This window comes from Melopsittacus undulatus, chromosome 4, assembly GCF_012275295.1.
Source record: "Melopsittacus undulatus isolate bMelUnd1 chromosome 4, bMelUnd1.mat.Z, whole genome shotgun sequence".
Taxonomy (NCBI): domain Eukaryota; kingdom Metazoa; phylum Chordata; class Aves; order Psittaciformes; family Psittaculidae; genus Melopsittacus; species Melopsittacus undulatus.
The window spans coordinates 83,466,418-83,491,450 of record NC_047530.1 but is presented as its reverse complement, the minus strand read 5'-3'; positions in this window follow the sequence as shown (position 1 = coordinate 83,491,450).

The following is a 25,033-nucleotide window of genomic DNA, read 5'->3' as shown; positions in this document are numbered from 1 at the left end:
AATATAATATCTCACACATGAACTGACAAATGATTTTGGGGTGTTTGCTCCTCAGAATGTTAGAGAACAGAGGTTTTTTATACAGTTGTATAAAATATGAGGGTTTTATAGTAGCTGTCTTGCAGGAGATAGCCAAAAGGCTAGCCAGGCATTGGAAAAGGCTTCCCAGGGAAGTGGTGGAATTGATATCCCAGGAAGTGTTCAAAAACTGTGTAGATGAGACTCTTAGTGACATGCTTAGTGGTGGACTTGGCAGTCCTGGGGTAACACTTGGACTCGGTGATCTTACAGGTCTTTTTCAGCATAGCTAATTCTATGATTCTGTATGCTTCAGTGTTTTCTACTTGCTGCAGTGATGTAAGTGCTGATGGCTTCATGTAGGAATATGATGAAGTTGGGCAAGACAGACAACAAACCTAAAGTGAAGATTTTGGACCTCTAAACATCTTTTCCAAAGGGCTGACCAGCTTTCTGACAGAGCAGAGTTGCACGACAATGGTTCCTTAAAGGTGAAAAGGCAAACAAACATTCCTATATTTGAGAAGGAAGCAAATTGCTTCATAGCTAGAAGGAATCAAAGTAAAAACCTCATCCATAGGCCACTTCTCTGCCAGTCCTGATCATCATGTGCTCAGGTTGCTAGGGTTTGCTGGAAATTCTCCTGTATGCCTTTGTGCATAACAGTAAACAATAACAAAGCTTACACAGGAAGTTTCAACCAAGTTCAATATGATTGCATTTCTGAATCAAACTAATCATGAAAGTAGGTTTTCACAGTCACAGGGCCTAAATTGTTCTCTACATTCTTGTAGAAAGACAGATCAGCTGAAAGCTGGTATATTACTATTTTAATAATTATATGCCAGGCCTTAATTCTGTCAAGGAACAGACCTGATATAGTCATGTGCTGCAAGTTCAACGCTAATAGTGAAAACTAGCCATGTAATGAATAACTTCATACTTAGCTTTAGTATTTAACCTGCCTCAACTTAAAATTGAGATAATAACTTGCATTCAAGTCTTCTTAAACTGAATGGCAAGGTTCCCCTAACTTAACAGACTTTTGATCATGCCTTTTGGCAAACTTCATCAGCCACACTCTCTCAGATTTTTGTGTGCAAGACATCCATCCAGAGAAGCAGAAAGTATTCTTGCAGTAACTGGAGTTTGTTGGAAGAGTAATGGAACACTCCTTCCAAAACTGTTCACTTTGTTTTAAAGTAGCAATTGCTTTGGGGACTAGAGGATTTAGCTTTTCTTGGTTTTAAATGTTTAAGTTCTTTGCCTTTATGCCCTAAGTTTTTAAAAAATGGTACTGATAACTTTTCTGATGTCCTGCTGCATTTTTAAAAATATTTTAAATTTACTTTGGGAAGGTCCTGTGGTACCTTATAAATCTCCCAGAAAGTAGAAAAGGATTTTTGTGGGCTTTCTTTTAGCCAGATTTCTCCATGCTATGTGTATTTTAACTGCTACTTTCTTTAGACTGAAATGCTGCCTATGTTTTAACCCCTTTTATGCAGAGCTGCCTTATCTTCTGCATGGAAGGTTGGGATCACCAGAGCCCAAAACGCGCTGTTAGAGGCAAAAAACATTTAAATAACTGTTAGAAATCCTTACTGCTCCGACAATATAAGGATTTTAAGCGTGTAAAATAAACTAACAACAAGCTCCTCAAAGACTGGTAGCTTCAGGCAAATAGATGAATGATTAAAAAACCAAACCTGACTACTTAGAGGTCTTTAGCCCCTTAAGTTGTCTGTGCTGTTACAAAGTTATTTCTTTCCCCATTCTTTGGAAACCAACAAGTTGATTTTGAAGTGTAATCTATGGTGGGTTGTTTGGTTTTTTTTAATAATTTTAAATCATGGAAAAAAATCACTGGGAGATTTTTATTGTTAAATAAATGGAACAGATAGATGCAAACCACATAAAGCATATCAGTATGGCTTCTGGTCTGAAAATAACCAGCCACTTTTCCATAATTGTGAATCCTAGCTAATGCTAGTCTCTCCTTAAGGACTTTATTGCAAACTTTGTTGCTTGCTGCACAGCCTTGCTCATTCATAAAGCTCTGTATGAATTTGGTGAGTGTATTTAGGGAAGTAATATTAAGTATGCACACTTAAATGGAAATAAAAACTGAGCAACAGCCATGGAACAAGAATACAAAATCATAGTACAGCTTCAAGTCAGAAGAAACATGGTCCTGTGAAGTCTTCAGATGCACTATTATTTGCACCTGACAGAAACAAATCCTTTGCAGTATTGTTGCATTTGAGTTAAGTAAATGTTGAGGAAAGCAAATGCTTTAATGTCATAACTTGGAAAAAAACAATACTAAAGAAAACCCTAGTGGCTTCAGATGTTGGAAAAATGTACTTACTCCTCTGGAATGAACCTCTAATCCAAACAAAAAAAAAAATTAACATTTTCTGCTCTTGTGAATTTTGGCTGTTCTCTCTGTATTCATATTCTTTCTTTATGCCTGCAATGACATCACCCAGTAATAGGGAAAATGGAAATTCATTGCAAGCTTAATTCACAGTCCTTTAAAGGACACAAGATCGAAACTGCACTGAATTAATAAACTTACAGGAACGGGGCTGTTATCTTCACGAGTTTTATACACATTATTTACAGGTCTAGACACACATGAACAGTGGAAAACACAGTAACTGAAAACACAATCATTTACATCCCTTTAACCAAAAGGCTATACCAGATTAAACTTTTAACCTTTAAAGGAAGAAAAAGAACCTCAGATCTTTCAGTAGTTTAAAATCTGATAAGACATAGTTTGCAAAAATGTTTTAACCTAGAATTTTCATGTTTATTGCGCATAGTAGTTCACTGCTTTTCCTTTTATTGACTACATAAAATAATCCTGTTCATCTAACAGTCTTTGGGGATTTCTGAATCCATTTGAACAGCAGCTGTTCACGAGGGGGGACTGAAAGGATTACAACAACTTGCATCAGTTTTTTTAAGAGGTACAGTTCCTTTAATATAACCTCTTAAAGGGAGCCTGTATTCTTCTTATTGCTCTACAAGGATTTTTTTATGAGGGAGGGGCTAGGGATGGAAAGTCAAATCACAAAACATAGCAGTTTGCTTTAATCAGGATTTAAATTAATCCGAGCTGAGCCATGTCTGGCAAAAATATATGCCACTTCCTGTATAGAAACAAGCCTGAACCACCACTTGCCCCTCTGAGATTTACAATAACTAGAAAAATATTGCCTTTGTACAGTGAGGTCCCCAAACAACTATTTTATTTCTTCCCTGAAGAACAGCAAAGGAAATTGTTTTGCACTTCTAACAGCAAAATTTTGCATAATAAAGCTTGATTGCTTTTCAGCCTTTTTTCCCTTCAAACTCAAATTAATATGTTCTTAACTAGATGCTACATAGGCTTACCTGCAGCTGATATAGGGGCAACTCTCTTTAAAAGACTGAAAATTACTCCTAAAATAAGTCCTTCTTTTTGCACAATACATACATGTTTTCATTATCAGTAGCTGACTCCTGAATCAGACTGAAGATAAAGAGAGCTTATTCTTCTTTTGTGTTTCAATTTGAGTATGAGCTGAAGAGTGAGGTATTTCAAACCTTACCAGTTTTCCCATAGCCCTGACAGAAAGCGACTGCAGGCTTTCCTGTGGCTGACACACCTAACAGTAATACTACCCAGCTGCTCTTTGTGGCTCTCTTCAGTCAAATTACTATTATTCTTTTTAAAGGTTGTGGCTACAATGAACAAAAGGAAACCACCAAGTCACCCTCATTAAGCTTGAGTTTTCTCTAAGTTTCTCTGTTTTACTGAAAAAAAAAAAAAAAACCAAACCAAACCGAATTAACACAAGCGTCCCTTGCTGCTTCTACACAAATCTCACACTTCAGCATATTCATTCTAGGCAGACACGTGCTTGTGTTTACTCACTGGTAATATTTTTGAACAAATTCAGTTCTCAAATACTGCTAAAGTGGGATTAAAGCTCAAAAGTTTGTCTTTGCCCTGTGCTCTAAGGCTGGCTGTACACTCCCATTTTCCCCTGGGTTACTTGTGCTACAGTACAGAGATTCTAGTCTTCATTTGGTCTATGAGACTTTCAACATGATTTACAGGAAGACAGCTTGCTGTAACTCCAGAGTTAAAGCAATATGGTAACAATAGAGAACTATCAAAGTCACACAGGCTCCTAATGAGGTTTTGCGTTGGTATCAGTTAGAAGGATGCTTTATAACATATCTGTCCTCCAAAAATCAGACTACACTAATCAGCTTCTTCATAGATCTTCAGATAGACTATAACTGGACCATGAACTGGAAGTCTGAAGTTAATTCAAACTGGGAACTGAGAACTTGTACTAAGTTCAGAGTTAGAAGAGATTATTCCAATCATTTGGTCTGAGTCTGATGGGACACAGCCCAAAGAAATCATGCAAGAATTCCTCCACTTATTTAAGATCCTTTAGAGAAGACACCTAGACACCCTAAAATGTCTCTAAAGCCACTTTTTTTTTTTTTTGGTTTTAAGATCACTAAACATTTTGGCATCTCAGTTCTAGTGAGAATAAAACTCTCCTTCAGATTCCAACCTTTGGGTCTATTTGTACCATCAGTAACCTCCTGTCCAGGTAGGTACAATTATGATCAGAGTCACATTTTTAACAGACAGATTTTTTTAATCTTTGGCTTCAAGGCATTTTTACAAACAAGTGATCATTCATGTCTTTGCTGAATCTTTTCCAAGTTCAGCCTCTTTCATGAACTGTGGCTACTAGAATTGGATGTGGTGTGTAACTGTTTCTGCAGTGGTACCACGAAGTAACATCCCCACCTCTCTCCCCCTTGATGCTTCTTTCCCTTCTCTGTGTTTCAGTAAGGGCTTAATCAGATCTCTAGCCTACAACATCCCAATGACAGTCCTCATTTCCTTGCTTTTCTAGTACTAGCCCAAAATGTTTCCAAAGCTGCTTTCTCAGATGTAGCATCCCATTTTCTGTGACTCACATTCTGCTCCCATACACATGATCTAACACATGACTGTTAAACATGAGTTTATCTTGCAATAAGATCCAAATTAGCACATGTAATATGTCCTCCTTACAATATTGGTTAAAAAAACAAATACAAAACCAAACCAGGAAAAACTAACCAACCAACCAAAACGGTCTGGCCCACTAAGGCTTGCATGGTGTCAATAAATCCTTAGAATTAACCACTCACCTAGAAGCAGAACATCGTGTACTGCAGTTAGGGTACTTTTGATAAGAGGGAGTTTCCCCTCAGATTTCAGTAGAAGCAAAGGTTGGGAGACATTAATGAATTTGTACATGCTGTATAGAAACAGTAATTTGAAATGCAGTGCGGATAAAAATATTGAATTTGATCCATTTCCACTGATTCTTGGAAATTGATGCTGTGTTTTTACTGATGTATTAATAAATGAAGAAAATTCAGCTCTAATGCAGTTGATGCCAGTGATGGATTTATTTGGAGCATTTAGCCTGCTAAACACATCAGGCCCAGCTGATACAAAAACCATCCCTAGAGATGTCACTACTTTCCCTTCCAGAAATCCTAAGAAACGTCTAGTGAATGATTTAGGGATTTTACACACACATAATTTATGCAAATCTTCTATTGCTCCATCCTAATGACAGTCAGACAGGTAGCAAATATCACAAACTGGGAAAGACAATTTCAGTAGAAAAAAAAAAAGAGCAGGGATTTTGCTAAAGCTGTTTTCTACTGAAAAGCTCATAAATGGAAAATTATTTGGCACCTTTGTTGGAGCTGAATTGGCAGAGTAGAATGGAAAGCAGCTCTGTATCTCATTACTGCCTCTACTATCACTGACTGGAAACTCTGGAAAAAACAGGCCCCTTTCTGTTTAGATACAGCCATGCTGTTGCTGTACAGAGTGCATGTGGCTTTCTCTTTCCTTCTTAATATGGAAGGCATCTGCACAGAAAGGCTTTTTGTCTTTTTAAGGCTTTACCTACTGCTGCTTATTTGCTACCTGACATCTATTCGTGATATCATAAGCATTTCCTAAGTAACGATTATAATGTCTGCAAAAGATGGATCAAATGCCACTATACAGACACATGTAATTAAGTGTTCCTGACTTAATTTCAGTTTAATTTGGTATAGTGTCTATTTCCATTATGGTTAAATGCAGATAAATCTAGCTTTCCAGAAGAGGACTGCAAAATAGTACGTATTACAAGCAATATCAATAGCTACCCAACTTTCAATTGAATCAAAACAAGACCTGGATTTAAGATGAGCAGTAAATGTTGGGAAGAAGCAAGATTAATAAAAACCCCTCTGCTTGCATGTTAGGATTCTCCAGAAATAAAGGATGACAGGAAAAGAAATCAAAAGCCATCGTATGTGCTTGACTGCAGTAAGAGAATTATTTCTAAATAGCTGTGCTGATAAAGGAAACATAACAGCTACTTCAATAGAACAGGAAAAGTGTTCTTACGTCTCATGTAAGCTTAATCAGGGCAGTACAGTATTCTACAGATATATCCAGGCCAGTTCTAAAGCTAAAATAGCAGCACAAGCATGCTAATCCACTGGACTAATTATCACTCTTGAGACTTAAGCCAATTTTTTCAGGTGTTTCTTGTATAAGATGTATCAGGACAGAAAGCAAAACTGTGGACTTTTTTTTTTTTGTCTTACTTTTCTAGGTTAGGAAATGCAGTTTCTATCCAGGAGTGGCAGGAATCTGAGGTCCATCATTATACTGTTTAGAGCCTGACACTGGAATGACAATATGGCCTAGCAGGCAGAACAATCAAGTAGGAATTCAAACATCTGACACTATATCTGTATAAAACCATTTTGGTTTTCTTTACCGTTTTCTTTACCATTTTCTTCTTTTTATCTTTGGCTTATGTATTGGAATTCAGTGCAAAGAATCTGCATGCTTGTACAGAGCCTGGCACAATAGCATCACAAGCAGTCTTTTTTCAGTGCAACAAAAAAATACTACATCTTTTGTTTCCAGGTTCTCACAGTGGGGTAGAGCTCTGTCTCACATGTAAAGATGTCTGGAAAATGGAATACTATATCCAGATTAACAGAGAAGAAAACAAAAGCTTAAGTCAGCCATATAGCACAAAAGAGCCATAGTGTCTTCACACATCCAACCTTTAGCTAATAATTTCACAGCTAACACTGGAAATTAGCCCCCCACCATCTCTTCTCTCATTATTAAATTGACTGATTTCTCTTAAAGTCACATATACTCAAAGGGCACATTTGTTACAACCATGCTCTGTGCGTTCAGACAAAACTATCTCCAGTCAGTTGGGCTCTTTAGACACAGGGAGATCAAACAGCTCGCAAAATCCTTTGATGGAAATTTAATTCTTTAAAAATATGCACGAGGTAATTGAAAACACATTTTGTGATATTTCAGATCATAAACAGTAGATCTCTGGCTGGGTTGAACAAATAACATTAAGCCTTTTTCTTCCTTCTGAGAAACCACAGTGCTTGGTAGCATGAGGCACTGATGTCTCTCCTGTACCAGGACAGGGAAAACAGCGTCTATAATGAAGAGCTTGTGTTAGGATGCAGATTGCACCCAAACAGAGAAAACTATTTATAAATATCAGGTTTTGTTCATTCAAAGCCTTTCTGTGATATTAGCATGTTTTTCAAAGATCTAAACACAAGGTGTGGATTTACTACATTTCCCCTCGTCCCTAGCACAAGTCTTCAGGAAAACGCAAAAGTAAGTCTCCTTTGCTCAAAATCTCCAGTCTTATCATCAGTTTTATGTGCCCTGGAAATCAGAGATATTAAAAATCATGAGATAAAAGTTCAAAGTGTGAAATCCAATTCAAGCTTTGCTCACTTGGTATTTAAATCTCTTTGTCTTTGCTAGTACTGTGAAACAAATGTGTAGGCATGCTTTATAAACAACAGTTACAGAAGCAGTCATGCTGCTTTATCAATTAACTATCACTTACACCAAGATCTGTTTGGTTCTGATGTTAGTATTTTGTGCATTTGCTACATGAACAAGGAATCTCTGAACAGCATATGCTATGGGCAGCTCAAAACTTCAGCACTTCATGTTGCTAGACTAACTTTGCTACTATTTGTGCAACAAAGCAGAGCCTTGTGTTAGGTGTCAGAGATGCCACATGTAACAACCGGACAACAGAATTCTCTTTAAGTTCCTCTGAAATAGAGGGGACATTAAGGGGGTAGAGTAGGATGAACAAGGACTTTTCTGGCAAAACTGTTTAAGAAAATGGTACCTTTGTCACAGCTAAAGCATCTCATGGAAAGATAGAGGCTAGTCTGAAGGAGTTAATTTCTCAAAGAAGAAAAGTGCAAAACCAGATGTAATTCACCCCGAAGGAATCAGGACCCAGGTGTCCACAGGCATTCAAAGCCTGTGGGAAACTCTACTTCAGACACTGCCCGAATCACACACCAGCTATGAACTTCACATCTTCAACATGACTTAATGTATGGGAAGTGCATGGGAAGTGTCTCAATGCATTTAAAAGGTCTTTAAATTGTAAGACTGTAATGAGTCTTCCTCCTGTCCTTGAGGTTAAAAGAAGTAGGGGAGATCCAGAACTATCTGGAGTTCCTTCTGTGCAGAACCACAGAAAAATCTACATGCTCAACACACTAGGAGTCGGGCTTGATTTGAGTGCATATTGCTCTTCACTACCTATTTCATTTTTGACAGACTCTGTAAATAACTCAGTCCCTACACTTTCTCCTCCAAGTAGAGATTAAATTACTTCTTAAAAGGAAACAGCTATGACATTTATTGAGAGTTGATGTTCTATTGACAGTTATATCTTCTAAATCAGTGACCCTTTAAAAACATGGAAGTTTTACTCCTGAGTTGGTTTAAAAACTCCTGAGTGAGAAGGTTTGAAAAGTGGGCCAAGACTGATATAGTCTTTCACTAAGGTAAAGCACACCTTGTTGCTTGCTGCAGCTTCCTTGCTGCTTCAGCCACAAATGAGAGAGCCAAGACAAATGTTTGGTGAAACAATGGTACTCACCCACTCACTCTCTGCTTCCCCTTCTGCCTACTTACGCAGAAAATAGTCTATTCATTGTGTGGGGGTTAAAGAAAGCTCTTTATTTTATGGAAAATGCTTCCCCAGCTCAGAAGCAGCAGTTGGTGTTTAAACTAAGGCTTCCTGGTTTGTTAGTTTCACTAGAAACCTACAGTGGAGGAGAAATTTATAAATTTGGAATGGTATGCTATCATCTGTGCCTTAAACCAATGCTTTGTTTTGCTTGGGTCACTGAAACAATGTGCTGTCCTTTGTACAGCAGCAGTAAGTCTAAAAGGCTCCAAGCTTCCATAAACTCTTTTTAAGGGATTCATTGTCATAACTGAACTTCTGAAAATTGAAACAATCTAAAAAGACATTGCAATGTAACAATAAATCAAGCTTTAAAAGCAGAGCACTCAAACTGTACAGGAATTGCAATTCATTATGTAGGGAGGCATCTGCACCTAGGTAAAACCTAGCAAACCAGTAGTAAGGCAAAACTGAATAGGCTGCTTATTGTTCTACACCACTACCCTTTGGTGAAGTGAAAGTACAGGAAAATGAAGTCTTTCCTCCTCACAACTAAAGATAGAACAATACAAATCCCAGGACAGCATTGACTTGTTAAATAGTTTCTGCTGGATCCATTTTAAAGCTCTAAAGACTTTGAAGTGGAATTGTAAACTCAATTGGTTTCAAACAAAAGGCTAATGTAATCCACTTTCAGCACCAGTACCATGCTGGCAGTGAATACATCCTTCTCAGTAATAGAAATTACTTATTAGGGTTTAAGGCAATTCATTTCAGTGTTTTCAAGTCACTTAAGAAGTTGCGTAGGAATGGATCTTGGCTGAATTCAGCCACAGGGAAACAAAGAAAATCTCTGGTCCTGTTTTACTGAGGAGACAGTAAGGCCTGCAGTAACACCAGCATTAATAACTGATACATTCATGTCAACTACTTTCCAGGTATATAGTTTTATATTCTGTGAAAGGTCAGAAGGTCAGCAAGATCAGTTAGGGCAGTAACAGACACAGCATCAGCTTAAAAAGACTGAGAGACTGTCAGATTCAAACACTGGAAAATGAATGGAGAGTTGGGAGATACTGGCCACCCTTAAAAAAAATATATATAACATTTATAAGTCATGAAAATGAGCCAGTTTGGGAGTTTCTGGCAACAAGATCAGAAGTCTCCAAAATCAGCCAAATGGAAAAATATCTAGGAGGGTAAAACCAGCTGCTCATGGCCTGGATAGGTCTACAGTGGGTAAAAAACTGGCTGGATGGCAGAGCCCAAAGAGTGGTGGTAAATGGTGTCACATCTAGTTAGTGATAGGTCCCTGGCAGTGACCCTCAGGGCTTAGGCATGCTTTAGTGGTGAACTTGGCAGTCCTGGGGTAAAGGTTGGACTTGATGATCTTATGGAGTTTTTCCAACCTAGTTGTTTCTATAATTAGAATAACATGGGACAGACAATGGAATTACCAATTGTGGAGAGTCTGAGGAAAACAGGACAAGTGGAACAGAGAACAAGTCAAGATTTTAAATCTTTCTAACAAGTTTCACAACATTTGGCCCCTTCTTTAGGAAAGTAGGTGATGCATCAGGGAAAGTAATAACTCAAGGCAGACTGTTAATCTAAGCAGACTTAAAGCTGGCCCTGACACAGTTTTGCATGCACACATGAAAGCCCTACTTCCCACTTCACTGTGGTTTTGAACTTGTAAACAAAAGGTAGGGCATGTGTTAAGAAACCCATGGATCTGGAATGGAAAAACCTACAGCATCATTTTTGAAGGCCAGTGCCCGGCAATGAGCACCCAGAGCAACTCAAACCCAAAAGTGATTCATACTTCCTGGGGGAACTTCCTATTCAAGGCGTTAATGAACAGAATTAACACAATTTTGTCCAGAAACATACTCTGGACTAAATTTGTTATTTGACCTTCCAGGCCTGTCAGCAGAAAACTGCAATGGCATTACTGTCCATATGGATTTTGACAAGGAAAAACTGCAAAGGGAGAGGACAGTCTAAGAAGATTTTGTTATAACATTATAAATATTCATATTAATATTCCCATATTATGTACAGTTTCCATTGTCTATCTGCTTTTGACTTTTAAAAAATTTACTTCCATGTGAATCTAAGAGTTCTTCCTGGATAATGTATCTACACAGAAAGTCTTGGAAAGCTTTACTACTTTCCTTTTCTACTTTCATACCACTTGACTTCATTCTAGACTCTGAAGTCATTCCATGTTGCATGATACCAAATTCCTTTAGCATAAGAGAAATTTGAAAAATATTAGTAACTACCTGCAATTAAAGCAATTAATGAGTGTGATACAGAGAAAGGAGATTTTTAGATGCATCTCAGCCTTTTAGAATGGTTATTTAGTAGCTGGAACTGCCTTAAAATAAAAACTTATACAGTAAATTCCTTCTATGTTCTCTAAATCAGATGAGCACAAGCCCATTTTTAAAGGGCACACCAATTCCTCCTGAGCCAGACTACATAGCAACAGTACTCTCCCCTCTCAAACGAACCATTTTGTTCTAAATGAAAAGTAGAAATTCTTTTGTCAGCAACAAAACACAGCATGCAATTATATATCTCATAACTTACCAGGTAGGAAGCATACTTAGTCTTTCCTCCTTCAGGCTAGATAGGTAACAACCCAAAACCAGCAAGTAAGCAAACTTTTTTACATGTCAAGGGTGTCAAATAATTCAGTGAGCATGAGATTGTCAACAGGCAAGTACATGACTAACTCCGGTTTTCCCTTTCTCTTTATTTACTTTGTACTTTCCATTGTTTACTGCTGCTCATCTATAGCTAATATTTCTTTAATTGAGCAGACTTGGGCTGCACAGATACTCAGAAGCCAAGTGTTTAGCTCACCTTGTGGTAAGACTGCCCAACACAATACTACAGACCTTCATTACATCCCCTCCCGTTTTCCTTGCTTCTTTGATGCACAATGAAACAGTTAATGTTCACCTTTAAAGTTGTATCAATGCTACTTGAATTAGCCATCCATTGAATGAATGAGAGGAATTTGGACCTCAAGGCTTATTTTTTCAGGCTGCCAGCCAACTCAGGTGACTATTGCTGCAGCAGTTACTGTTGTCTTTGAACAGTTTCTTCACAGCTACAAAACCTAGAAAGTTAGCTTGAAAACCTCCTAATAATAGAATATAGCTGGTATCTGTCTAGCCCCCAGACTTTAGCTAGTCCTTTTTAAGAAATCCTACCTCACTGGCTTAGAAGTCCTGTGTTTAATCCACAGTTCTTTCATTTTTCGAGGACAGCATTTTCCAATGTGACATTCTTCTTTGGAATGCACAACAATTTCCTCAGCTCCCTGAAGATGGCTTGCCTAGAGCTGCATACATTCACATTGTATGCAATCTGTATTTTAATATGCATGGCCAGGGAAGAAAGCAGTTATCTCTGCACCCCCAGAGGAGTGTGAAAGCTGGAATATTACATATACCATAAAAATAGGCAGTGAGCCAGAAAGGAATGAGAATTCTTTTCTTTCTGGCAAGAACTTGCTGATTTCCTATTGATTGTAGTGGGAAATTTCCAAGTTTCTACTCCCAGTCTCTGGGACAACAGCAAAAATACACACACTTTCTGAGCATACCACTACAGAGGTCAACGAACCAGTACTCCCCTGCAGCTTCGCTGCACTGGCTCACAGCGAACGTGACACTGGCATTGACCTGGAATTCACTCATGGCAATTACAGGATTCAACAACCAAAATTCAGAACAACAAATTCTCACTTCCCTTTTGCCTGTGTGAAATACAATTGTCTGTCACTTGTCAAAGGAGCCTTACAGCACTAAAAGTTTATAGTATTGCTTCCTTCAAATTCACAAACATGAACCAGAGCTCCACACTTCCACCCTTTCCATGACAAAAGCAGGAAATTCCCCACACACACTATTTCAAGGTAGGAACACTTACAACTTTAAGTGGACAAACAGAAAGGGTAGCAGCTGGAAAGAAGCATGGGTCCTAACTAAGAAAGCAATAGCTACATTACCTAGATAACAACAGTAAATAATTTCAATAAGTAGAAGTGGAAAAACCTTCCAAGATGCTTAAAGTGACAGCAAGTGAAGCTGGAGTGTAATAGATGCTGCAAGAGAGTACAGAATTAGAATCAGGATCTCACAAAGCAGTAACTCACAAAATTCATGGAACCACAATGAATAGGTAACATAGAAGTTCCTGGATGATGCTCTGGCAGACAGAGCTACTGTATAACTTGATGTATGAAGAGAGGAGTACACAATAAATAAAAGGTTGTAGTTTGATCATTAAGTGGAACATTATCAAAGTATCATGTCTGCAAATGGAGTCAGACAGACAGAGATGTTGGAAAGCAAGCCATAAAAATGACCCATTGTCTCATTCTCATACATATCCTATCTCCAGTGACCATCAGTAGCGCTTGCCTTGAGAAAGAAAACAAAGCCAGGGTAAGCTTACAGCAATTCTTTCCCAGATACACCATCCTGGCTTCTGGCAATCAGTAGTTTAAGGACTTAAGAAGTGAGACCATTGGTGTTTCACAGTCCCCAAGTTTAACCTCTATGAATTTAACCTCTTCCTGAACCCATTTTGGCCTTTGTGACACTTTATTGCAGTGAGTTCCACAATCAACTGCACATGACTCGTATTGAAACAAACAGAAAATGAAGAATTGTTTTAAGTTCATTGTCTGAGTTTTACTGAGTTCTCCCTTTATGCAAAGGAAGCTATGACCAACTATTCCTTGATACCTTCTCCACACCGTTTTTAGTTTTACAACACCCTCAGCCATCAACCAAGATTTTTTCCAAGCTAAAGAGCCTTACTTTACTCTCTCAATCTATGGATATCACTCCCTACCCTATCTTTCTGCCTATCTCTGAAATCTTCTCAGTTCTATCGACCCTTTCTGAGTTATACTCAGAGCTGCAGGTTCAATGTTTGAAAATGCTAGAATAAATGTTTCCGGTTTATTCTTGTATTATTATTCCTTTGTTATTTGCCTACCCCAGAACAGACAACTTGAAAGAATTACTATCCATAGTAATGCCAAAACCACTTGTTCTACATAAGAATTTAAATTACATTCTCCATTAACATATTACACAGGGATTCTCAAATCCTCAGTTGTATTTATTGAAACAATAAATTTCTGATAGTCTATCTAGAATTTACACAGACACTATGCTTCACACCACAATGTCTCCGTAACACTGTAAACATTGGAAAATGCTCATTCCACTTCAATAAAGTTTTCAAGCAGAAAGCTGTTTTGGGAATAAAACATACTACAAATTAGTCTCATATCATCCCTAGCACTTACAATGTTTGACAAAGAGCAGAGACAAAAAGATAAAAAAACCCCAAAACAACAAAAAACAAAAAACATTCACTCAATTTCTTGAAAGTCAATCTATAATGAATAGAAGCCTGAAGAAATGCTGTATGCTTGATTCTCACCCTCAGCACTCTTGCTTTCTCCCCTCCTCCAAGAGCATGATATGGGGACATAAATCAGTGGCCTCAATTCTTCACACACCCACCTCCTAAGTTAACAGAAAAGATGAAAACCAGCTGCCTTCTAATTTGCCTCTGTTTTAAGAAAGGGATTCCCACATTTATCAATATTTCATCTAGCTATTTTTTGGCACCCACATTTTCCACATCACTCAGAAGAAGAGGGGAGACTAAGAGTAGGAGGGAAGAACATAAATATAACCCCCACAAAAAAAAGAGAAAAACCCCAAACCAGTGGTGTCAGGTTTCACAGTGGGACACTTCCTTTGAAAGATTGTTCATTGTCTTTAATGATATTTTTTCCCTTGCAACATGAGTAAGTAATTTTCTCATTTTGAACAACCAGAAAAAGAATAATTAATACAGATTCCTTTGGAAGGAGAAGAAAGCTCCTAATTCACTAGTTCTTTAAAGTTAACTAAGACAAAGATTGACCAGTATTAATAGACTCTTAAGAAACAAATAATCATTCAGTATATACCTCAAAATATACATGGAAAAGGTTTCTTTTTTCTCACCCACTGAGAGCTTCTAGGTTCTGTGCATGCAACACTGGCTTCCAAAACCACAACTGGCTCAGGACACTTCTAAGATACCAGATCCACGGGTAGAATACGGCTTGCCTGCAATTGAGAGAAAATTATTACCAAAGGCCCTTGGAAGGCAGAACTGTAGTTGTATCCTGGGCATAGAATATGCACACATACTCCTTCCACAGCCCAGGTAAGGCCTCTGCCAGCTCCTTGGCAACTGACTCTGTTTTGTTGACTATACCGCTAGAAAACATTAGGGAAAGAAAAGCTTGGCTTGATAGTAATGCCCTGAACTCAGAAGGCATTAGTGAGACACTGTTTCTGTGCGAAGGTGTAACTACAGTGGCCTTTGTTAAGGTACTTCATCTTTCCAGGACAGAGTTGCCTGTATGCCACCTTTGCATTTTTAAGTGGAAACTCCTTAGCCCAGGAGCTGTGTCTGTTAGTGCTTGTACAGCAACATGAAAAGGTTTCTACTCTTCAGTCTAGAGAGAAGTTGGACCAGCACTTGAAGTATCAACTGCTACCAACAACCACATTTGCCTCCTCCTTCCCATTCCCCTGCTCCCTGTTCTCATATTCTTACCCTTCCTTTCTAATGCTAGCATTCACCCAAGCACAGTGGGAACTGGATCAGGACTGAAAATAAAAATTACATTACACTGAAAACGATCAGAATTTAGAGTCTGAGTATCTTATTCTATTCCAAGATGCAACATTTCAAAGACCCCTCCTTACTTAGATATACATTCTAGGTTAACATCACCTTATTTCTTCTTTATCAAGAAGACGACAGTGTGGACAGTGTGGAAATGGGTCCACCATGCCAAATTATTGTCTAATCTCAACTAAAAGCTGGTAGCATGCTTCACTAACTAATCCAAGCTTATCTTTGTGTGCAGTTCAGCAGTCAGTTAATGTGCTTGTATGAATGATGTTTTCTGCCGTATCAGGATAGACAGAACATCCTACCACACAATGAAATAATAATTTGGTCAAAGAATGGTAAAATTTAGATGGCTGCACCTGGCCTACCAAAGTGACAACAGGACATACAAAGAGGCAGAAACTGCCCATGTATCAGCAAGGAGAGGCAAAATTACCTCCTTCTGGACTATGAGCCAACCTTCCATTCTCAAAGAAATCCCAGACATGACAGATAAAACTCACAAGCTACAGAAAACCAAGTTTCTTCTGCATGGAGATACATTAGACAACTGGATTGTCAGAATTAGAGTGTAACATTCATTTCCTGTTTGTTAGAGAAGATTTGATTTGACAGGTAAGTACGATTTTTCTCAGCTTTTTCACCCGTGTCTTCATAAAAATCTTTCTAATAGTATTACCTATTATGGATTTTAAAAATCAGTATCGGTATTCACTGAAAATGAATTTAAAGTAGTAAGAATTAAAGGTAAAAGGCACCCCATTCTTATGGAAGCAGCAACAGGCCTTAAAACAAGCATGAGCATGACAATGCACTTGTCATGCTCAGCTTTCTAATACATTTCTCCAATATCCAAAAGATACAAGAGACACGTTTAGTGAATTGCACTGATAATGGAGATGTCCACACATACCTAAGTAAAATATCAAACAAGGGTCATGTCAGAGAGCTTTCCTGGTGTGGAGTACAACAAAGCCCAGCTGTAGAGATTGTGACAGTAAATCTACTCAGACTAGGAAATTCTGTGATTCTGACTATACAGGAAGCTAGCCCAAACCAGCATGTGGATTATTTCTGTCATTAGCCATTTAGTAACAGACTTTCATAGACTACAGGTGTAATTAGATGATTTAACATGTATTTTCTTTACAGGCAAGTATTTGGGTGCAGAGAGCCAAACTGACATAAACAAAACACAAATGCAAGCTCCAGAGCAAAATCTAGTTATACTACTTTTGACTCCAGCCAAACATGTAATGCACCTTTCATATTCAAACAGAAATTACCCAGATATTATAGAAGCAAATTGTTGCAGAAGCTGTACAAGGCATGCAGAAATTTCAAATGCAACTATATTCCTTCTACTGTATGACTTTCAAGAAAAAGATATGCCACAATGAGGAACACAACACTGAATGCTATTACTACTTCTAAAAATATATGTGATTTCACAGTCTTTAAAGTTGGGAACATTGGTCTTTTATACTCCAAATAATTAGGCATATACTCTATAGATACCATGTGGAGTTTTCAGAACATGCATCTTTAGGCTCCCAGAATATAGCAGAGATGTAGGACATTTTGAATTCCAGGAAAGATCAATAAACAGAGATTTTCACACCAGAAAAAATCACCCACACAAACAAAAATGTGATTAAAATGTAGCATTGCTTGCTGAGAACCTGGGAAGTTCAGAATCAGGATGACAGAGACAGCTTCATAAACTTTAAGTTTGAATGCACAGTCCAAATGTATAAGCTATGAACCAGTACCACAGGAAGACTGAGAGGTCACCAGTTTTGGGAGAGGCTATGAGGTCTTCATTTTACTAAGGGATGAGGGTGAAAGACTGAAAGCTAATAAACTGATAACATTGTGGCAGAGTCCCAGAAATGTTAGCTGGAAATGTTCTTTCCACATCAATAACCCAATATCCCACTTGAAGCAGAACTGCTGTTAACCACCAATCAAATCCACTGTAGTTTTGTTCAGACAAGCCTTAAATACCTCCACAAATAGAGGTGTCACAATATTTCTGAGTAACCAAGCCAAGTACTACATTACCAACCTGAGATTCAGTGTGAACCACTCAAGCTGCAACTTGTGGACACCGCCCTTCATTTTTCCGCCTGTCACTACTAAGAAAAGCTAGTCTATTTCATCTTTGTAACTCCCCTTCACTTAACTGTAGGCTGATATTTGATTGATGGCTCAATAGCAAGACTATATATGTAATTTCCGAAAAATGTCCCACTGGAGTAGGAGACTCCAGAGAAACCTCTTTGGAAAGGAAAGTGAGACTGGATCTTCAGTGTCCCACTAATTTACAGAATTTAATATAAAATACAATAGCACAGTACAGAATAGCATCTTTCATTAAAAGCAGAGTTTAGGTAAAAGTGACATTTTTCTTCCTACTTAGAGAGGAATCTTTTGCCCTAGTGTCTGTGATTCCAGGATTTTCCCAACTTGTCCCAAGAAATTTCAATGTAAACTTCTTTTTCTCCTTAAGATAGGGGTGGGAATGGAGAATTTAATGAGTATTATCTTCTCTGTTGGCACTCAGAAGGGTTCAGGTTAAGAGAAAAAAAACAAGCCAAAACAAAACAACAAACAAAGCCATGGAATATGTAAAAACTGATTTAAACACAAAATACATTTTCTGCAAAAACATCCATTTTAAAATGTATTCTCTTCCACGTTTGTTGTCATCATCATGTTCTAAGTTAGATACCCAAATTTATGCTATTACATGACATTTGTAGTAGCCTGTTTCCTTAACCAAAACAAACACACAGTCTAACTAGAATAGTATGTTAAAAGTTAGCATGATCATACCAAGACACTGCACTTTCGCAGTTATTTTCCTTTCTTCCCTCTGCTTCTGAACACCTTTGGGACATGTCTTCATAAAACAGCTACTGAATCACCACACAGAAAATTAATATTTTGCCATATGCATTCAAATTACTTTAAGCTACTTTAAAGGTAAAATTTGGGCCAACTAAACAATTTGGGGGGGGGGAGGGGGAATAATCTGTTTACCGTACTGAAGCCAAAGCTCTTGGCTAGACAATTCTCCCTAACTCCAAAGGTCAATGGATTCAATGCTTACATAATCTTTCAATTCAAACTGCTTGTGTTCTAAGATGGTAACAGGCTAACGATCAGATCCAGACTGGGTGCAATTCCAATGACTCTATATGGTCTCAAACATCTAGAGAACAACAGTCATGGTAATGGTAAGTGCCAGCTAATCCACCTATAACATGAAACTGGTAATGTCTGAGAGTTGCCTAAAAATTACCATTCTCAGAAAAATCAGCGTTTCTATGCCCCAGTCTTCTATGTATTGAATTTAAGCTGCTAAAAAAGCACAAAGAAGTTTTCTACTGTCTTTCTGTGTAATCTTTCATTATGAGGTTGCTTATTCAGTTTGCACTAAAAAATTCAAGTTCAAGTAGTGCTGCAGTTTTATTTAAATAAAGATTGCTTTTTTTAAAAAGAAGATTTACCACAGTTTAGGCAGACACATGACTGGTATGCTTTTAATCTTAGAATATGTTCTATACAGCTATAACTTAAGGCAGTTGTTCTTATTTTCAGAGTACACTTAGCTAGGAAAAATCTGCAGAATGGCAATTTTGAAGACAAAAATGGAAGAACTCCAACACCACAGTATTTGTAACATGAAACAGGCTTTTTTCTAACCAGGGCTTGACCCTGCTTTTCAAAGGGAAAAGCATCAGTTATGAAAAAGGTGATACTTAGTGAATATCCCAATGGATATAGGACAAATAGGACAGTGGGCAACATGAAATACCTAATGTATGGTGCTACACTCACACTGAGCTCATTTTCAAGTAAATGGTTCAGTTGCACAGACATGAAAATACACGTACTTAAACCTCACACTGGTATAAAGTTGTGTTTGCTTCAGTATAGGCAAGCAGGGGGTGCCTATTTCTTTTTCTAAGACCTGAATGCAGTGTTTAACAATTGCAACAGTCAAAGTAAAAATGAGTGGAGATGGCATGTAAAACCCAGAAAGCAGGAGCTGGAAGAAAGCAGAATTCTGTCAAGCCAATTATTTGTGTAAGCCCTTGTTTTTCTCCTTGCCACCGATTTCCCAAATCCAGCTAATAGGGAAAAACATCAAACAATCAACAGCCAGTATCACCACTGGAAAACTGGTATCTTCTATAGAGTTCAGCTGCACTGGTATTCATGCTCCTTTAAGCCTCTGAGCAATATCACTATGGAAACAGATCGGTGGTTCCTTGCACCTTATCAACCCTTCTCTATTTAAATCCTTTTCTTGTGTTTTCAACAAAGCCATTCACTGAACCTTAACTGATGCAAGATTCTGTCAGGGGTGAGGTTTTCGTTTGGTTGTGGGTTTGGTTTTTTTCTTTCATTACCCTGTCTCTTCCAGAAGGTTCTTTCCCCCACTAATACCATCTGACAAGTTTTGTTTGACTTACATCTCCTCAGTCCCTAGCTCAAAATATTATGGCTGTAATTGTTGCCAAAGAGATTCTATAGTCTTTATACACCCCTCCCCAAGTGACATAGTTTTCAATGAAAATTCCACTCATTCAACAGCAACTTTTTCATTTTGGTTTTAGCTGCTAAGAATCTGACTGCATCTACATCAGACATGCCTGTAAGTTCTCTCTAGAGAATTCCTAGGTTAGAGGTGTAAAGGGTTACATCTCTGTAATACCAATGGTTTATCAGTTCCAGATGCACATGGAATCCCAAATCCTGTGTTTACAAATTCCAAATATTAGAATACTTCTGGGGAACACAGAACAGGAGGGGAGCTGGGTAGCTTCAACATTGTTTTATGCAAATGAAAGAGGGCAAATCTGGGTTTGCCCTCACGGCATCCAAAGGTGGAGCACAGGCAAGATACATAGCAGTACTTTTGCAGACAAAGCAAATGCTACAGACTCTGCACTAGTAAGTGAAATACACATTATAATCCTCCACCTAAGCAGATACAAGCCAAACATTCTTTAACCCTTGAGTTTTTGTAACAATGCCCATAACTGTAATTTGAAGCGAGGCTACAAGAGACATCTTTAAGGGAGTTTTCTGGTACTTCCCAGTGTGGGAGGAGGTGGAGTCTTATCAGTTCACAAGAGAGTTTTGTGAAGAGGAGGATGCCAGTTATAAAACAATTTTATTGTATTTGCCTACTACCTTCAATATTATGGGTTGGCTGAAGAAGCAGATGATATGGCAACACAGTAGCCTAAGACAGGCTGTTGCTCTGAGTTCCCAAGGTGGACCGATATAAATTGCAATTAACTATTCAAATGTGCTTCACAATGAAGAGCTAATCAAAACCTCCTTATGACGTTCACTGGGACAAAGCAATTGCATGTATGTTAATCCTTTAAGCAAAGGTGAAATTGGAAGAAAGCCTACAACCCAAACATTCTTCTCAAACCATTATACAACTCAAACTTTATGTATTTAACTGCACTGTTTCATAGCTTTTATCAAGCAAGTGGTCAGATATAGGCAGGAGCAATGCAGTCTGCAAGCAGTACTCACTGGGGTTCACCTACTATTCCAAATTAAAATAAGGACTCTTAGGAACCCCACAGCAAAACAGTTTTTCATGTTGTTGCTACTGCAAATTTTTATTTTCTTTACTCCTATCATAATATACAACCTACCAGCTTTTTCTGACACGCAAAATCCATTAGTAAAATGTACCATGTTTCAAGTTATATTTTCCCCAGTCCTTGCACATCTTATTTTGGTTTGCTGAGGAACAAGTTTGAGATAGCCCAAAGAGATAGCCAGGTAGATGACCTGCATACCTAAACAAACCTTGTGTTAAGTCCTTCAACCCAAAAAAGGTAACCACTCACATTTTTTCCATGCATCTAACCATGGAACAAACACCTTGTTTTGTATTTCCACCCAGATCAGGAACTTGCCATTCTATTTCAGCCCATACACAAGAGAACCATGGCAAAGCAGGTAATGTCTCTGCTCCAAAAATATCGGTGTTGCCTCCCTAGAGACTCATGACAAAAGCAACATAGCTCATAGAGAACTTATTTTTCAGAGGGTTACTCAGATACCCTGTGCTAAATTCCACTGATGTTCAGTGGAACATAGATACTTCTGAAAAATGCTACCAACAGAAAGCAAAGAAGTTAGAGAACAAATAATACCCATTCCAGCTTCATTCCTAGTGTACTAATAGAAAAAAAAAAATCTTCATCTTTATTTTTATTTATTTATTTTTAGGAATTACTAGAATTAGCACAAAATTGTTATTTTGTGTTACTCCTCATATTCTCAAAATAATCCAACTTCATAAGTCAACTCTGGTACCTAATACTCTGCACCATCATATCTTGCCATTGAAATACTAAACACACTGCTGATTTTCAGTGACTTAAGTTGTGATATAAAATGAGGAACTGGGAAGTACCATGCCTGTTTCTTGCCACCTTTCTCTGGGTAATATCAGGGCATTTCTAGGGACTGTGAGCATAAGGCCATCACTGCCCTCCAACCTCCTCTTGCAACAGATGACAAAGGAGCACAACAAGAGGTCAGCTGCACCTTTGGAGAGCAACAACTCTACACCCAAAGCCAGAGTTTTGCAACATAATTGGGTTAACTTCTGTGTCTACATACCCTATTAGCTCATTTGCTCACTATAAACATCCCTCTGCTGGGTTTTATCCCCACTCAATAGCATACTGCTAACAGATAAGCTAACAAAATCAAAGAGAAAAATACTAAAATAAAACAATTCTGACTCAGAGGGAGCTGGAATAACCAGAGATATAGAAGTCAGGGGTGAAAAATGAACAGTAAATATATTTAGATTAGAAATCAGAAAATGCTTCCAATACGGCAGAGGAGCAGCTTCCCACTAACTAAAGAAGCAAGCCTAATTCCACTTAAAGGTCAGAGTATGAAAGAGGTTGTATGGCACAGGTACTGTAAATAAGGCTGGACAAGCCCATCTGGACCACTGGGTCTCATTTCCTGCAAGGACAGTACTGGTGCTGGATTCTTCAGTGGACTACATTATCCTTTCCTTATGTCATTCAGCTCCTTCTGAAATTAAGTTGTGCTTACAATTCTGAGGGCAGATCTGGGCAATTTGCCTCTAGCCTCATACCACTGAATATACTCCCCTTCCTCCCTCCCTGCCCACAACTTAAAAGAATTAAGCTGGGGACATAAACCTCTGTGCTATATTTCCTTGTTTTAGACAGACTAAGCCAAGACACTCCCTGCCCCAGTCGAACATCTATAGCAATGAACCCATTTTGGAGAAATTTCTTCTTCTTGGAAGACACTTATCAATGTCATTGACTCATATTTTCTCTTCACATTAATTTAATTTTGTAATACAAACTAGCAAAAGACTTTGGTTGTTTCTGTATTCTTCAGGCTGCTGTGGGTCCTCAGAAAACAACAGAAGTGGTGAAATGATTTTGGAACACTGGTTTTCCTCAAAAGTTTTCTCACAGAAAGCTTTAGTGATCCTTGCGTTAGAGATTGCTCACCAGACAGTTGCCATTAATTACTGCATGGGAATATTTGGCCAGATATAGACAAGACAAATTATGCATTAGGGATTCATTTGGTTTAGAACTATGGCAGAAGTTGGCTTTCTCCCATTATGTGTTGCATGTATCATTTCAAATCCCTATGGCATTTTTATTGTCCTTGCTGTAGACAGAAACAGGGAGGACTCAGTAGTGAAGCTAATAGAGGGATAGGCCACAAGCTGAATTTATGTGAGGGAGATAAGTAGAGCTTTGCCAAAAACATGAGCCTTGCTCTGCTATACAGCAAACTACCAACCTAGAGGTCGTAGCAAGTTTAAACCCACCTTAAACTTGTATCTAAAAAGAAGCCCCTGTTTCCTGTTCTAGAAGAAAATTAATTTGGTGAGTAAGAGAAAAAGCAGAATTATGGCCTTGTTGGCATAAACAGTAGCAGAACCAGCTGCCAGTCCTCTTGGAATGAGGAGGCATATTGCAATAAAAACCACATTTTCTGTAAGAAATCTCAGAGAACATTACTAGCAAGTTGTCTGTAACATCTCAGATTTATAGCATGGCCTGGCTCAGAAACACTGCAATTTCAGAGCTTCCTCACAACAAAAGCTGTTATTAAAGTTTGAAATTCTGTCTGGGGCTTTTATTCCTACAGCAGTTTATTATATCCTTCTCTTCTAGTGCCAAAAGTCCAACAGTACAATGGTATCCCTGAGTTATATGTTAAAACGTGTGCAATAATCTCTAGTTGAGAGCTAGAGCATCCACCTTCCAATAAAGCACTTTCTGCACAGGCCACTGGGGGCATGTGAGATCCCAAGGTCAGCAAAACACACCATCTCATTCCATCTTGATATCTTCCGACATCAAAAGAGATCAACAGATAAGAAAAGCATGTCCATATGTAGAATAATGCATTTGTGTGGATATCCTATGAAATAGCAACACAGCGAAGGTGGAAGAAATCCATGCAATTTTCCATCTCATTCCTTCTAAGTTATGATGCACAAGATGTTTGTACACTACTGTTTGCACAGGTAACAGCTCATCTAGATACAGTTGAACTGGTTTTAAAATGAGTTAGTGACAGTGGAGCAGCATAGGTTGCAAATTCTGCCAAGAAAGTGCACTATTTTTTAGTTTATTAGGATAGTGACTTCCCACTGAATCCAGATCCTTTCCCTTCAGAGAAATGAAACATTTTTCTAGGACCAAAAAATCTCAGATCCAAAAGAACTGCAGATGATTCTTCTGCTATAAAAGTCTTTACTTCATATATTGGAGAAATATAGTGAAGAAATCCCCTTGTAAAGAAGAAGAGGTTAGAGATTAATCTTTGCTTTAACAATAAAAAAAAGAAGCCACTTCACAAACCATTTCAGTCTTATGGGTTAAATGGAACCAGCTGTACATGTGCCCATTGTGCAAACAAAAGAGTGTGTCAACTGAAAAGAAGCTATTTCTTGGCAGCACAGAAAACTGAATAGGACACTACAGTGTTGTCACAAAGGGGCAGGGATGAATATTAGAAGAGACAGTTCAGTCATTTAGTCTGACCCACTGGGTACTGTCAGCAATTCAGTTTAAAACCCATATCAAGACTACCCTGGTAAAGCACAAAATAGAATCATAGAATATTTAGGGTTGGAAAGGAAC